This window comes from Panthera pardus, unplaced genomic scaffold, assembly GCF_024362965.1.
Source record: "Panthera pardus isolate Hobbes unplaced genomic scaffold, ASM2436296v1 HiC_scaffold_11, whole genome shotgun sequence".
Lineage (NCBI taxonomy): Eukaryota > Metazoa > Chordata > Mammalia > Carnivora > Felidae > Panthera > Panthera pardus.
Window position 1 is genome coordinate 44,051,054 of NW_026526666.1, and position 15,423 is coordinate 44,066,476.

A 15,423-nucleotide genomic window follows, 5' to 3' on the forward strand; every position below is an offset into this window, starting at 1 on the left:
GAGAATCCTTTATCCAGCAAGTCTGTCATTTAGAATAGAAGGAGAGATAAAGGTCTTCCCAAACAAACAAAAACTGAAGGAATTTGTCACCACGAAACCAGCCCTACAAGAGATCCTAAGGGGGATCCTGTGAGACAAAGTACCAGAGACATCACTACAAGCATAAAACATACAGACATCACAATGACTCTAAACCCATATCTTTCTATAATAACACTGAATGTAAATGGATTAAATGCACCAACTAAAAGACATAGGGTATCAGAATGGATAAAAAAACAAGACCCATCTATTTGCTGTCTACAAGAGACTCATTTTAGATCTGAGGACACCTTTAGATTGAGAGAGAGGGGATGGAGAACTATTTATCATGCTCCTGGAAGCCAAAAGAAAGCTGGAGTAGCCATACTTATTTCAGACAAACTAGACTTTAAATTAAAGGCTGTAACAAGAGATGAAGAAGGGCATTATATAATAATCACAGGGTCTATCCACCAGGAAGAGCTAACTATTATAAATGTCTATGCGCCAAATACCCGAGCCCCCAGATATATAAAACAATTACTCATAAACATAAGCAACCTTATTGATAAGAATGTGGTCATTGCAGGGGACTTTAACACCCCACTTACAGAAATGGATAGATCATCTAGGCACACAGTCAATAAAGAAACAAGGGCCCTGAATGATACATTGGATCAGATGGACTTGACAGATATATTTAGAACTCTGCATCCCAAAGCAACAGAATATACTTTCTTCTCGAGTGCACATGGAACATTCTCCAAGATAGATCATATACTGGGTCACAAAACAGCCCTTCATAAGTTTACAAGAATTGAAATTATACCATGCATACTTTCAGACCACAATGCTATGAAGCTAGAAATCAACCACAGGGAAAAGTCTGGAAAACCTCCAAAAGCATGGAGGTTAAAGAACACCCTACTAACGAATGAGTGGGTCAACCAGGCAATTAGAGAAGAAATTAAAACATATATGGAAACAAACGAAAATGAAAATACAACAATCCAAACGCTCTGGGATGCAGCGAAGGCAGTCCTGAGAGGAAAATACATTGCAATCCAGGCCTATCTCAAGAAACAAGAAAAATCCCAAATACAAAATCTAACAGCACACCTAAAGGAAATAGAAGCAGAACAGCAAAGGCAGCCTAAACCCAGCAGAAGAAGAGAAATAATAAAGATCAGAGCAGAAATAAACAATATAGAATCTAAAAAAACTGTAGAGCAGATCAACGAAACCAAGAGTTGGTTTTTTGAAAAAATAAACAAAATTGACAAACCTCTAGCCAGGCTTCTCAAAAAGAAAAGGGAGATGACCCAAATAGATAAAATCATGAATGAAAATGGAATGATTACAACCAATCCCTCAGAGATACAAACAATTATCAGGGAATACTATGAAAAATTATATGCCAGTAAATTGGACAACCTGGAAGAAATGGACAAATTTCTAAACACCCACACTCTTCCAAAACTCAATCAGGAGGAAATAGAAAGCTTGAACAGACCCATAACCAGCGAAGAAATTGAATCGGTTATCAAAAATCTCCCAACAAATAAGAGTCCAGGACCAGATGGCTTCCCAGGGGAGTTCTACCAGACATTTAAAGCAGAGATAATACCTATCCTTCTCAAGCTATTCCAAGAAATAGAAAGGGAAGGAAAACTTCCAGACTCATTCTATGAAGCCAGTATTACTTTGATTCCTAAACCAGACAGAGACCCAGTAAAAAAAGAGAACTACAGGCCAATATCCCTGATGAATATGGATGCAAAAATTCTTAATAAGATACTAGCAAATCGAATTCAACAGCATATAAAAAGAATTATTCACCGGGGCGCCTGGGTGGCGCAGTCGGTTAAGCGTCCGACTTCAGCCAGGTCATGATCTTGCGGTCCGTGAGTTCGAGCCCCGCGTCAGGCTCTGGGCTGATGGCTCGGAGCCTGGAGCCTGTTTCCGATTCTGTGTCTCCCTCTCTCTCTGCCCCTCCCCCGTTCATGCTCTGTCTCTCTCTGTCCCAAAAATAAATAAAAAACATTGAAAAAAAATTAAAAAAAAAAAAAAAGAATTATTCACCATGATCAAGTGGGATTCATTCCTGGGATGCAGGGCTGGTTCAACATTCGCAAATCGATCAACGTGATACATCACATTAACAAAAAAAAAGAGAAGAACCATATGATCCTGTCAATCGATGCAGAAAAGGCCTTTGACAAAATCCAGCACCCTTTCTTAATAAAAACCCTTGAGAAAGTCGGGATAGAAGGAACATACTTAAAGATCATAAAGGCCATTTATGAAAAGCCCACAGCTAACATCATCCTCAACGGGGAAAAACTGAGAGCTTTTTCCCTGAGATCAGGAACACGACAGGGATGCCCACTGTCACCGCTGCTGTTTAATATAGTGCTGGAAGTTCTAGCATCAGCAATCAGACAACAAAAGGAAATCAAAGGCATCAAAATTGGCAAAGATGAAGTCAAGCTTTCGCTTTTTGCAGATGACATGATATTATACATGGAAAATCCGATAGACTCCACCAAAAGTCTGCTAGAACTGATACAGGAATTCAGCAAAGTTGCAGGATACAAAATCAATGTGCAGAAATCAGTTGCATTCTTATACACTAACAATGAAGCAACAGAAAGACAAATGAAGAAACTGATCCCATTCACAATTGCACCAAGAAGCATAAAATACCTAGGAATAAATCTAACCAAAGATGTAAAAGATCTGTATGCTGAAAACTATAGAAAGCTTATGCAGGTAATTGAAGAAGATATAAAGAAATGGAAAGACATTCCCTGCTCATGGATTGGAAGAATAAATATTGTCAAAATGTCAATACTACCCAAAGCTATCTACACATTCAATGCAATCCCAATCAAAATTGCACCAGCATTCTTCTCGAAACTAGAACAAGCAATCCTAAAATTCATATGGAACCACAAAAGGCCCCGAATAGCCAAAGTAATTTTGAAGAAGAAGACCAAAGCAGGAGGCATCACAATCCCAGACTTTAGCCTCTACTACAAAGCTGTCATCATCAAGACAGCATGGTATTGGCATAAAAACAGACACATAGACCAATGGAATAGAATAGAAACCCCAGAACTAGACCCACAAACATATGGCCAACTCATCTTTGACAAAGCAGGAAAGAACATCCAATGGAAAAAAGACAGTCTCTTTAACAAATGGTGCTGGGAGAACTGGACAGCAACATGCAGAAGGTTGAAACTAGACCACTTTCTCACACCATTCACAAAAATAAACTCAAAATGGATAAAGGACCTGAATGTGAGACAGGAAACCATCAAAACCTTAGAGGAGAAAGCAGGAAAAGACCTCTCTGACCTCAGCCGTAGCAATCTCTTACTCGGCACATCCCCAAAGGCAAGGGAATTAAAAGCAAAAGTGAATTACTGGGACCTTATGAAGATAAAAAGCTTCTGCACAGCAAAGGAAACAACCAACAAAACTAAAAGGCAACCAACGGAATGGGAAAAGATATTTGCAAATGACACATCGGACAAAGGGCTAGTATCCAAAATCTATAAAGAGCTCATCAAACTCCACACCCGAAAAACAAATAACCCAGTGAAGAAATGGGCAGAAAACATGAATAGACACTTCTCTAAAGAAGACATCCGGATGGCCAACAGGCACATGAAAAGATGTTCAACGTCGCTCCTTATCAGGGAAATACAAATCAAAACCACACTCAGATACCACCTCACGCCAGTCAGAGTGGCCAAAATGAAGAAATCAGGAGACTATAGATGCTGGAGAGGATGTGGAGAAACAGGAACCCTCTTGCACTGTTGGTGGGAATGCAAATTGGTGCAGCCGCTCTGGAAAGCAGTGTGGAGGTTCCTCAGAAAATTAAAAATAGACCTACCCTATGACCCAGCAATAGCACTGCTAGGAATTTATCCAAGGGATACAGGAGTACTGATGCATAGGGGCACCTGTACCCCAATGTTTTTAGCGGCACTCTCAACAATAGCCAAATTATGGAAAGAGCCTAAATGTCCATCAACTGATGAATGGATAAAGAAATTGTGGTTTATATACACAATGGAATACTACGTGGCAATGAGAAAAAATGAAATATGGCCTTTTGTAGCAACATGGATGGAACTGGAGAGTGTGATGCTAAGTGAAATAAGCCATACAGAGAAAGACAGATACCATATGGTTTCACTCTTAGGTGGATCCTGAGAAACATAACAGAAACCCATGGGGGAGGGGAAGGAAAAAAAAAAAAAAAAAGAGGTTAGAGTGGGAGAGAGCCAAAGCATTAGAGACTGTTAAAAACTGAGAACAAACTGAGGGTTGATGGGGGGTGGGAGGGAGGGCAGGGTGGGAGGGAGGGCAGGGTGGGTGATGGGTATTGAGAAGGGCACCTTTTGGGATGAGCACGGGGTGTTGTATGGAAACCAATTTGACAGTAAATTTCATATATTAAAAAAAATAAATAAATAAATAAATAAAATAAAATAAAAAAAAAAGAAATTAGTATAATGAGATAAGTCAGCAATCTATTTGTAGTTGTAAAATCTAGCCTATGTGTCTCTATTATAAATGCAATTTGTGTTTATTGTGGAAGCTTTGAAAAAAACAGATAAAGTAAAAAGGAAAAACAGAATCACCCAGAGATAATGACCACTAACATTTTTTTGTATATTCTTTTGTCTTGTTAAGCATTTATACACATTTTATAAAAACTTATAACCGTACGAACATGTTCCATGATCTACTTTTTACTGAATACATTATGAATGTGTTTTCATATAATTGTTCTAAACATAATTTCCATATTTTCTTCATTATAAAGAGCACAATGTTTTAAATCCCTATAAATAAATTCTTGCTTCTTCTATACATATTTCCATGGTATAAATTACTAGAAAAGAACTTACTAGCTCAAAGGGCGTGCAATTTTCCGAGACTCCCATCATTAATAAGCCATTATTTCTTATTATTAAAAGTTTTGGTGACAGATAGTAATCTCTATTTAATGTACATGCCTGATTACTAAAAAATTAGCTATTTATAATATAATTATTAGAAGGCATGAAGTTTTAAGAAAAATTTAATCGCTGAATTTCAATAGCCATCTCAGTCATGAAATTTTTCAGAAGTTCATTGTTTCAACAAATATTTTGAGCACCTACTCAAAATTTCTATGTGTTAGGGAGTCTAACCTACTTCAAGAAGATTAAAGAGCATTCCAAACTGTTATGGGTTACATTTAAAATTAGTTAATAACTTTGGATTAATGTTCCAAGGCTGTTCTAAGCTGGGTTTCCTACCACCTATTCTGTGTGGTACCTTTTATTCATGATGCCACATGTAATATGGGCAATAACTATGATCTGGCTCTCACTTTACTAGCAATTTGTTGAGTGGTTTCTACCTACTGACAGATCCTTAAATATTATGCAAGTTTTACAAAGATGATGAATCACACAGTAAAACCAATTATGTCTGACCTTGTCCCATTTGAAACAAAAAAGGCATTTATATAGACATCACTTAAACTTCTCTGTATGAAAAAATGAGGTTCTATTTCCCTCATTACAGTTAGAAAATATAAACCACGGCTGGTTAAAGCTACTCTCTCAATGCAATGGAAATCCAAATGCAAACTGGATAGAAGAAAAGATTATCCATAGAGGATAGAGAAATTTTTGAGATCTAAATATCATCTTATATGATCTAATAAATTTGAACTACATTATCAACATCATCCTATAATTTCTTAGGATATCAAGTTATTTGGTGTATTTTATTACAGTAAGTTTAAAAAATGTTAAAAAATAATAATCTCACAAAATTAACACTCCTTTCTTAATGATTGGATGCCAGAATTATCTTCTAAAGTAGATGTAAAATTTCCTTAAAATTTTTTTGAGATTTGAAAACCTTGCATTAAAATTGAACACCTGAAAAAACCCTATTCTTATAATTAAAAACTCATTTATAGCTTCCTGATTCCAGTAATAGTGTAATTCTTCAAGATATTCTTTTAACCTCTTAGTATCCTTGTAGAAGTTATAAGTATAACTTATTTCTGAGATCTCAGCTTTCTCACATACACACACACACACACACACACACACACACACACACACACACACAGAGTACATGACATAACCTGAAGCTGTGGGAACAGAACAATAGAAAAATTTTAGACAAGGTATCTGGGAGGGAGAAGAGAAGCTGGGAACACGTGGAAAAGATATAATTAACCCCTTCAAACACAAGCTCTTAAACAATGTTTCTCTCACAAAATTACCCAAATCTCTACTAATAGTGAAGAGTGGAGGAATAGAGGTAAAACATTTTTTAACTCACGTAAAATTTTACCCTGAATAGCCCAAATTTTGAGTTTGCTGACTTATTACCATCAGTTCGGATGATCTGTCCACTTCATGCCACACTCTGAAGTTTGCCAACTGTATCTCCGGGAAGCTTGGAGGGTGGCCCCAAAGTGCATTATCCTTCAATAAAGCCTCATGGAGGCGAAGCAGTCCTATTTCCTGGAACAGACTTCTGCAGTAAGAATCTGAGAGGTAACAGATGACTTTAATGGCATTGTGCAGGTGCCAGCAGAACCACAGAGGAGCAATGCTTCTAAATTGTGAGTTATAAACGCAGCCATGTTGTAGACAGATGTATGCAGGTGACACCAAGAACTTAAGAATAGGAGGTGATCATCCGACTGGAATTACAGGCAGTGGACAATCCCTAAACTGAATCATTAAACACAAATGGATGATCTGTCAGAGAATAATGACTTTTAGGACTTTCATTCTCGCTCTAATGCTTGATAATAATGACCTTTCAGAATGGCTGATATCGTTTGAATTTCATCTGCTACAAAGAAAGAAAACCAGTAAATGAATCAGTTTCTGAATGAAGGTAGAAAACTGTCCCTGAAAAGAAAGCAGAATGACAGTTGTTGGAGAGTAAGAACTGGTGTAGAACTGAAATATGCATTTAACAAACAAAACTCTTTCATTACCTCCTAATTTAATCTCATGGGGTTGTGTACGGCGGAGGAGGAAGGGAGCGGGGGTGGGGGGGTGGCGAGGGGAGAGAGAGAGGGAGAGGGAAAGAAACAGAGACAGAGACAGAGAGACAGAGTGGTGCTGAATTATTTTACTGGAGACAGTAATGTCCAGGTCATAAGCTTAAGCTTGACACAAAAAAAATTGAATCCCCAGACAACATGTCACTATATAGAGAGCTCCTCCTCCCACAAAAGCCTGAAATTTGAGACCTAGCACTTTTAATTTCACAAGAGCCTGCTTATGATACATTAGCCTGTCAGCAGTAAGAGGTGTGTTTTAGTGATCATTCATGTGATTGTATTTCTGTAACATGCAAGGCTCTGTACCAAATGTTGCCATAGAGGACTTTATGGTGTAGGTCAAAGGTCTGCAAGGTTTCCATAAAGGTCCAGGTAGCAAATATTTTAGGTTTTTAAGGCCAGATGGTTTCTACTGCAACTATTTAACTCAGCCACTGTAGCACAAAAGTAGCCTTAGATAATATAAATATAAGTAAATATAAATATAAATATATACAAATAAGTGTGGCTCTTTCCCAGAAATCTTTATTTATGGACACTGAAATTTGAATTTTGTATAATTTGTATGTCATAAAATTTTTTTAACCATTAAAAATTTAAAAACCACTTTTAATTCACAAGTTATATAAAACAGACAGTAGACCAAATTTAGCTTAGTCTAACCCCTTGGTCTAGGTTATAATAAATGGAAGATAGTTGCTCTGAGGATGTACAAACAAAATTTCTGTAAGTCTACAAAGATTAGAGGGAACTCTTACGTCAAAATTTCATGAAGGAGGTGGTGATATTTGAAATGAGTTGAAGGACGGAATTTTAATTTTAAAAAATTTTACATTTAATTATTTTTTACATTTCTATTCACTCATTTGATACCATATTAAGCTCATTCCTAGAAAAATCTTAAATTCAAAGAATATGTGACACTGAACAAATATATTCCTGTATATTGTGACCCAGCAGTGATTGTTTTACATGCTATAATTTTCTATGGTAAGAACACTTAATATGAAATCTACCCTCTTAACAAATTTTTAAGTGCTCAATACAAAATTGTTAAATGTAGGCACAATGTTGTACCACAGATCTCTTACATCTTATCATCTTGTGTAATTGAAATTTATACCCATTGAACAGCAGGTCCTCATTTTCCCCTCCCTCCAGTGCCTGGTAACTACTGTTCTACTTTCTGTTTCTATGAATTTGACTACTTTAGGTATCTCATATAAGTGGAATCATCAGTATTTGTCCTTTTGTGATTGGTATATTTTCCCTAGCACAGTGTCCTCCAAGTTCATCCATCTTTATCCAAAAGAATTGAAATCAGGGTCACAAACAGGTATCTGCACTCCCATGTTCATTGCAGTATTATCCACCATAGCTAATATGTACAAAATGTAATGTCCATTACCAAATGAATGAATTTTTTTAAATGTGGTACACACACACACACACACACACACACACACACACACAATGGAGTATTATTCAACCCTAAAAAAGGAAAAGAATCCTATCATGAGGGATTTTGTAGATGGGTTGGAGATCCACACAGGGACACTTTTGTGGGTAAAAGGGAGCACTGATAATGGTTACTCCAGGACTAAACCCTGGCTGTTCCATGCAAATTTGGACATATGGGTTATTCCAAGAGAAGAAATCTAAAGGGGCATTAGCAGAGAACCCTGAGTATAGTCAAGGGAGAGGGCATGGGTGTACTCAATGAATGAAAAAGCCCAAGTTGGTTGAAGCACATTGAGAGGAATGGTGGGAGATAAAGCTAGAAAGATAGTGTGGGGCTTGAATTAGGATTGAACTTGTAGGTTCTTAAACATAAAGCCAAGACATTTGGAAATTACTAAATAGATGGTGGAGAGGCACTGCCATTTTTTAAACAATGAAATGACATCATCACATAACAGTGATAATCAGTGATGTGCAGACTGAATTGGATCAAGCAGAGGCTATATGCAGGAGTCCAATTAAGAGACTACGGCAATAGCTTGAAGAGAAGATCAGAGAATTTGGACAGAATCCAGGTAGCAGGAATAGAAAGGAAGGGGTAGATGAAAGACACACCAGAGAAAAGGAGTCAAGAGAATTTGTCAATTGAATATAAAAGATAAGCTAAGAAAGGGAAAGTCAAAGGAAACTCCCAGGATTTAAATTGAGGTTAATATAGACATAGTATATTTGTGGGTTCCAGATAGGAAGGATGGGGATATCTGCAAACACATAATACAATTGGGATCATATTCTTCATATTGCAATTTGGAAAAATAGATATGTTAGAAACGGTATTTCTGTAGTTTAACTTTTGAAAATACTTTTACACCAGGGCAGCTCAATCTGAATAGGGTTTTGAATAGCTTTCTGATAAATGTGAAAGTGAGCATCTTGTTTTGGAAAAGTTGTTCTTTGATTTGGAGGTAGGGTGAGGGAGAGACTTGGGGCATATTTCTCTTTAACTATTCTTTCTTTCTTCTTTCTGGGACCCGGTGGGATGCAACACATTTTAGTTTAGCACAATGGTTCTTAGTGCTTTCTATGAAAGTAAAAATGAATCCACCTGAGGTATAGGTACAGCTATGAGAGGTCTCTAGCTAAAATATGATTGAGAATGATTTTCAACCATGAGCTGGTATCACCTAGTTATTTCTATAACTGTCTTGAGAGTCTTAAAATTATCCAAATTAAATCTTTAGTTTTTAAAAATAACTCATTTCCCGTGGTTGACTTCGAGTTTCAAGACCAGAAATGATACAGAAACTGTAACAACAGTAGAACAGATCAATGAGACCAGGAGCTGGTTCTCTGAAAAAATTAATAAAATTGATAAACCCCTAGCCAGACTTAATCAAAAAAGAAAAGAGAAAGGACCCATATAAATAAAATCACAAATGAGAGAGGAGAAATAACAAACACCACAGAAATACAAACAATTATCAGAGAATATTATGAAAAATTATATGCCACCAAATTGGACAATCTGGAAAAAAATGGATAAATTCCTAGAGACATATAAACTATGAAAACTGAAACAAGAAGAAATAGAAAACTTCAACAGACCGAAAATGAGCAAAGAAATTGAATCAGAATCAAAAATCCCCCCACAAACAAAATTCCAGGCTCAGATGGCTTCCTAGAGGAATTCTACCAAACACTTAAAGAAAAATTAATACCTATTCTTCTCTAACTGTTCTTAAAAAAAAAAAAAAAAACAGAAATGGAAAGAAAACTTCCAAACTCATTCTGTAAGACCAGCAATACCCTTATTCCAAAACTGGACAAAGACCCCACTAAAAGGAAGAACTACAGGCCAAAATCCCTGATGAACATGGATGGAAAAATTCTCAACAAAATACTAGCAAATTGAATCCAACAGTATATTAAGAGACTCACTCACCACGATCAAGTGGGATTTACTCCCGGGTTGCAAGTGTGGTTCAATATTCTCAAATCAATCAACGTAATACACAATATTAATGACAGAATAAGAACCATTTGATCCTCTCAATAGATGCAGAAAAAGTATTTGACAAAGTACAACGTCTATTCATGATAAAAACCCTCAACAAAGTAGGGATAGAGGGAACCTACCTCATCATAAAGGCCACATGTAAAAAACCCAATAGCTAATATCATCCCTAATGAGGAAAACCTGAGAGCTTTTCCTCAGGATGTCCACTCTCACCACTGTTATTTAACATAGTACTGGAAGTCCTAGCCTCAGCAATCAGACAACAAAAAGAAAAAAAGGTACCCAAATTAGCAAGGAAGAAGTCAAACTTTCACTATTTGCAGATGACATGATATTCTATATAGAAAACCCAAAAGACTCCAAAAAAATTGCTAGAACTGATACACTAATTTAGTGAAGTCACAGGATATAAAATCAACACACTGAAATCTTTTTTGCATTTCTATAGACCAATAATGAAGCAGCAGAAAGAGAAATCAAGGAAGGAATCCATTTATAAATTGCACCCAAACCCACAAGATACCTAGGAATAAACCTAACCATAGAGGTAAAATATTTGTACTCTGAAAACTAGAAAACATTTATGAAAGAAAGTGAGGAGGACACAAAGAGATGGGAAAACATTCCATGCTCATGGATTGGAAGAACAAATGTTATTAAAATGTCTACACTACCCAAAGCAATCCACATATTTAATGCAATCCCTATCAAAATACTAAGAACATCTTTCTCAGAGCTAGAAAAATCCTAAAATTTGTATGAAACCACAAAAGAACCCCCAAATAGCCAAAGCAATCCTAAAAAGAAAAACAAAGCTGGAGATATCATGATTCTGGACTTCAAGCTATATTACAAAGTTGTATTGATCAAGACAGTATGGTACTGGCACAAATACAGACATATAGATCAATGAAACAGAATAGAAAAACCAGAAATGGACCCACAACCATATGGTCAACTAATCTTTGATGAAGCAGGAAAGAATATCCAACGGAAAAAAGACAGTCTCTTTAGCAAATGGTGCTGGGAGAATTAAACAACAGCATGGAGAAGAATGAAACTGGACCACTTTCTTACACCATACACAAAGATAAACTCAAAATGGATGAAAGACCTAAATGTGAGACAGGAAACCATCAAAATCCTAGAGGAGAACACTGGCAGCAACCTCTTTGACCTTGGCCACAGCAACTTCTTACTATACATGTCACTGGATGCAAGGGAAATAAAAAATGAACTATTTGGACTTAAGATAAAAAGCTTCTGCATAGTGAAGGAAACAAGAAAACTAAAAGGCAACCTTTGGAATGGGAGAAGATATTTGTAAAGGACATGTCTGATAAAGGATTAATATCCAAAATCTATAAAGAACTTACCAAGCTTAACACCCTCCCCAAAGAAATAACCCAGCTAAAAAATGGGAGGGCATAAATAGACATTTTCCCAAAAAAGACATACAGATGGCTAATAGATACATGAAAAGATGTGTGACATCACTCATCATCAGAGAAATACAAATCAAAACTACAGAGAAATATCTCCTCACACCTGTCAGAATGGCTAAAATTAACAACATAGGAAACCAGCAGGTGTTGGCCAGGATGAGGAGTAAGGGAAACCCTCTCACTGTTGGTGGGAACGCAAACTGGTGCAGCCACTCTGGAAAACAGTATAGAGGTTTGTCAAAAAGATAAAAATAGAACTACTCTTATGATCCAGCAATTGTACTACTGGGTGTTTACCGAAAGGATGCAAAAATACTGATTTGAAGAAATACATGCACCCTGATGTTTATAGTAACTTCATCAACAATAGTCAAACTATGGAGAGAGCCCAAATGCCGAATGACTGGTGAATGGATAAAGAAGATATGGTGTGTGTGTATATATATGTGTATATGCCCACACACAATGGATAATTACTCAGCCATAAGAAGAATGAAATATTACCATTTGTATGGATGTGGATTGAGTTAGAGAGTATTATGCTAAGCGAAATAAGGCAGAGAAAGACAAATACTTAGAATTTCACTCATAAGTGGAATTTAAGAAACAAAACAGATGAACATAGTGGGGAAATGAGAGAGGCAAACCAGAAAACAGACTCTCAACTGTGGAGAACAAACAGTTACTGGAGGGGAGGTGGTTGTGAGGGATGGGTGATGGGCATTAATAAGGGCACTTGTGATGAGCATTGGGTGTTATATGTAAGTGATGAACAGCTAAATTCTACATGTGAAACTAATATTACACTGTACATTAAGTAACTGGAATTTAAATTAAAACTTGAAAAAATAAAAATAAAAACAACTCATTTCCTATAGAATACTTAGGATTATGACAGATGCCCTGAAATAAAAAGAGATGAACAATAAGATGCTACGACTTCTAAAAATTTGAATTAAGCTTCTGCTATGTTCCTCACAAAATGGTGCCCAAGTTATATTTGATATTTTGTCCAAATTCAATTTTCCAATAGTTTTATATTTTTTTAAGTTTCTTTATTATTTATTTTGAGAGAGAGAGAGAGAGAGAGAGAGAGAGAGAGAGAGAGAATCCCAAGCAGGCTCTTCACTGTGAGCACAGAGCTCCAAGAGGGGCTGTATCTCATCAACAGTGAGATAGTGACCTGAGCTACCCAGGTGCTCCCAATAGCTTCCTAAACAGTATTTTCCCCCCTGGACGGAGTATATCTGAGAAAAGGGAGAAAAGCATTAATGGGGAAAAATGGCAGGTAATTGTAATTTCCTGATTTTACACACACGTGGGCACACACCCACACCCCTATTTTAAGAGGAAATTTCTAAAATAACAGAGAGATTCATGTTGAAAATGGCGGAGGCAGCTGGGTGCCAGATTTTGGGGCTGCTAGGTGGGTCCTGGGCATAGTTGAACGGGTCCAGGTGGAGTGGCAACCACAGTGATGAGGGTTCAGCTCGCCTGTGGAATGCCCTCACCTACTTTGTAGTGCTTTCCGGCATGGGATTGATAGTGCTGAACATCTTCCTGAAGTCACACCATGAGAGCACAAGAGAGCAGAGTTCTTTGTCGCCTACTCCCATCTCCGCATCAGGTCCAAGCCCTTTACATGGGGAGATGGTAATTATACTCTATTTCATAACACTCACGTGAATCCACTTCTGCCTGGCTATGAAGATGAATAAAGAGAACTTGGACCACTACCCAGTGGGGACCACAGCACTGGTCTGGACCATGACTCTGCACAGGGAGGAGAAAAGTATATGGGACCTTAAGCTCAACTTCCTTACTTGTGTTGAATGATGCCCAGTATACTGATATTCCATCCCTTTGCTTTAGGAGGAGATAACTTAAATAAATAGACTGGACCATGAAAAAACAAACAAAAACAGAAAAAAGGAAACAAATCACTACAGGAACAAATTCAGAAACAGGAATGTTTTATCTAGAAAAACTCTCCTGCTTTTTGAGATGAATTTTCTATTCATAATTTTCAGTTTGTTCAACATTCTTTTGTGTTTAAATAATATAAAATTAAGCAGTCTGGCCAGGGGGTATGGTCCACTCTTTCTCTAAATCTGTGTACCAGAAAAACAAAGCAGACTTGAATACATTATCCTCCCTGGTCTCAGAATATAATCCCCAACACCTGAAAGTGTGAATTATTGAGAAATGCTATTCCACTATGATAGGAACTGCTGGGGGATGGTTGTGTGGGCCTGGAGTAGTCCGTGGTGCTGTAGCCTGTCCTTGGCACCAAAAAAAGAGAGAAACCATAGTGTAAAACCTAAATTGGACCAAAACTCCAACTAATGCCTGTTCGTCAGTGCCAGTAGCTGATGAGTATGGGTTTTAGTCTTAAAAAATTTCCTTTTGGGGTCTGCTTCTTTGTGCCTTGTCCTTTCAGATTGGTAAGTTTCCTACATTCATCTTTCTAGTATGTTTACCCTTCCTTGTGCTTGCTACATAGCATCATAAATATGTAACATTATAATGCTATGTAATATTAGTTTATTATAAAAAAGCATTATAGTACATATTATATATAATGTGAGTATATAGATATAAACATATTATAGCAAATAATTACAAGATGGTGGCCAATTTGGCTGATGCTTCTGGTCACACCCACTCTCCCTCTTCTTGGTAGTTATTATTAAACACAAGGGCTTTGACAACTCCAAGATTTATAATTAAGGCACACCAGCGTTCTAATTTTCCCTCCTTTAGTTCCCTACCTGCAGGCATCACACTAATTTAACAACTGCTCTCAATTTAACAACCCCTCTGACAGGATGAAAACCTGATCCTGAACAGGATATGTCAGAATTCATGTGAACCAGATACTCACCTCACCCCCAAGCAGGTTTTTGCTTTTCAGTGACTGTCAAAGAAAGAAAGCTAGAGCACCTGTTTCTTCCCTTTTTACTACTATTCTCATAATTCTTAGACAAAATGAAATTTAAAATTCCTGGGTTGTATTTGGATTTAAGCAAATGATAGTTTGTTTCTGGATTGAGCATGATTAACTTTCTCTATGAAAGATTCATTTCCTATTGAGGTAATAGGAACATGTGAAAAAATTTTAGATATGGCTAACTTGAGGCTTTACAGAAAATTGAAATAATATTAGAATAAGTACTAAATTAAAAGGGTTAGGCATGGGAGACCTAGATATTTGGTTTACCTTACCCTCTCTCTACCTCTCTCTCATGGACCTTAAATAAGTCAACTCACCTAAAAACCTAAAGGTATCCTTAAGAAACTCACAATGTATGTGAATGCAGTAAAGGTATAGTAGGGCTTTATCAATGTAAGGTATTATTGTGTCTGTTACT

General features: G+C 36.9%; 1 protein-coding gene and 1 pseudogene across 5 annotated transcripts in view; both read left to right on the forward strand.

The window, feature by feature from the left end:
* Positions 1 to 15,423, forward strand: part of SLC44A5 (solute carrier family 44 member 5) — a 377,137-nt gene that overhangs the window by 255,452 nt on the left and 106,262 nt on the right. The window lies entirely within an intron of this gene.
* LOC128774702 (cytochrome c oxidase subunit 6A1, mitochondrial-like) lies at positions 13,439 to 14,130 on the forward strand (annotated as a pseudogene).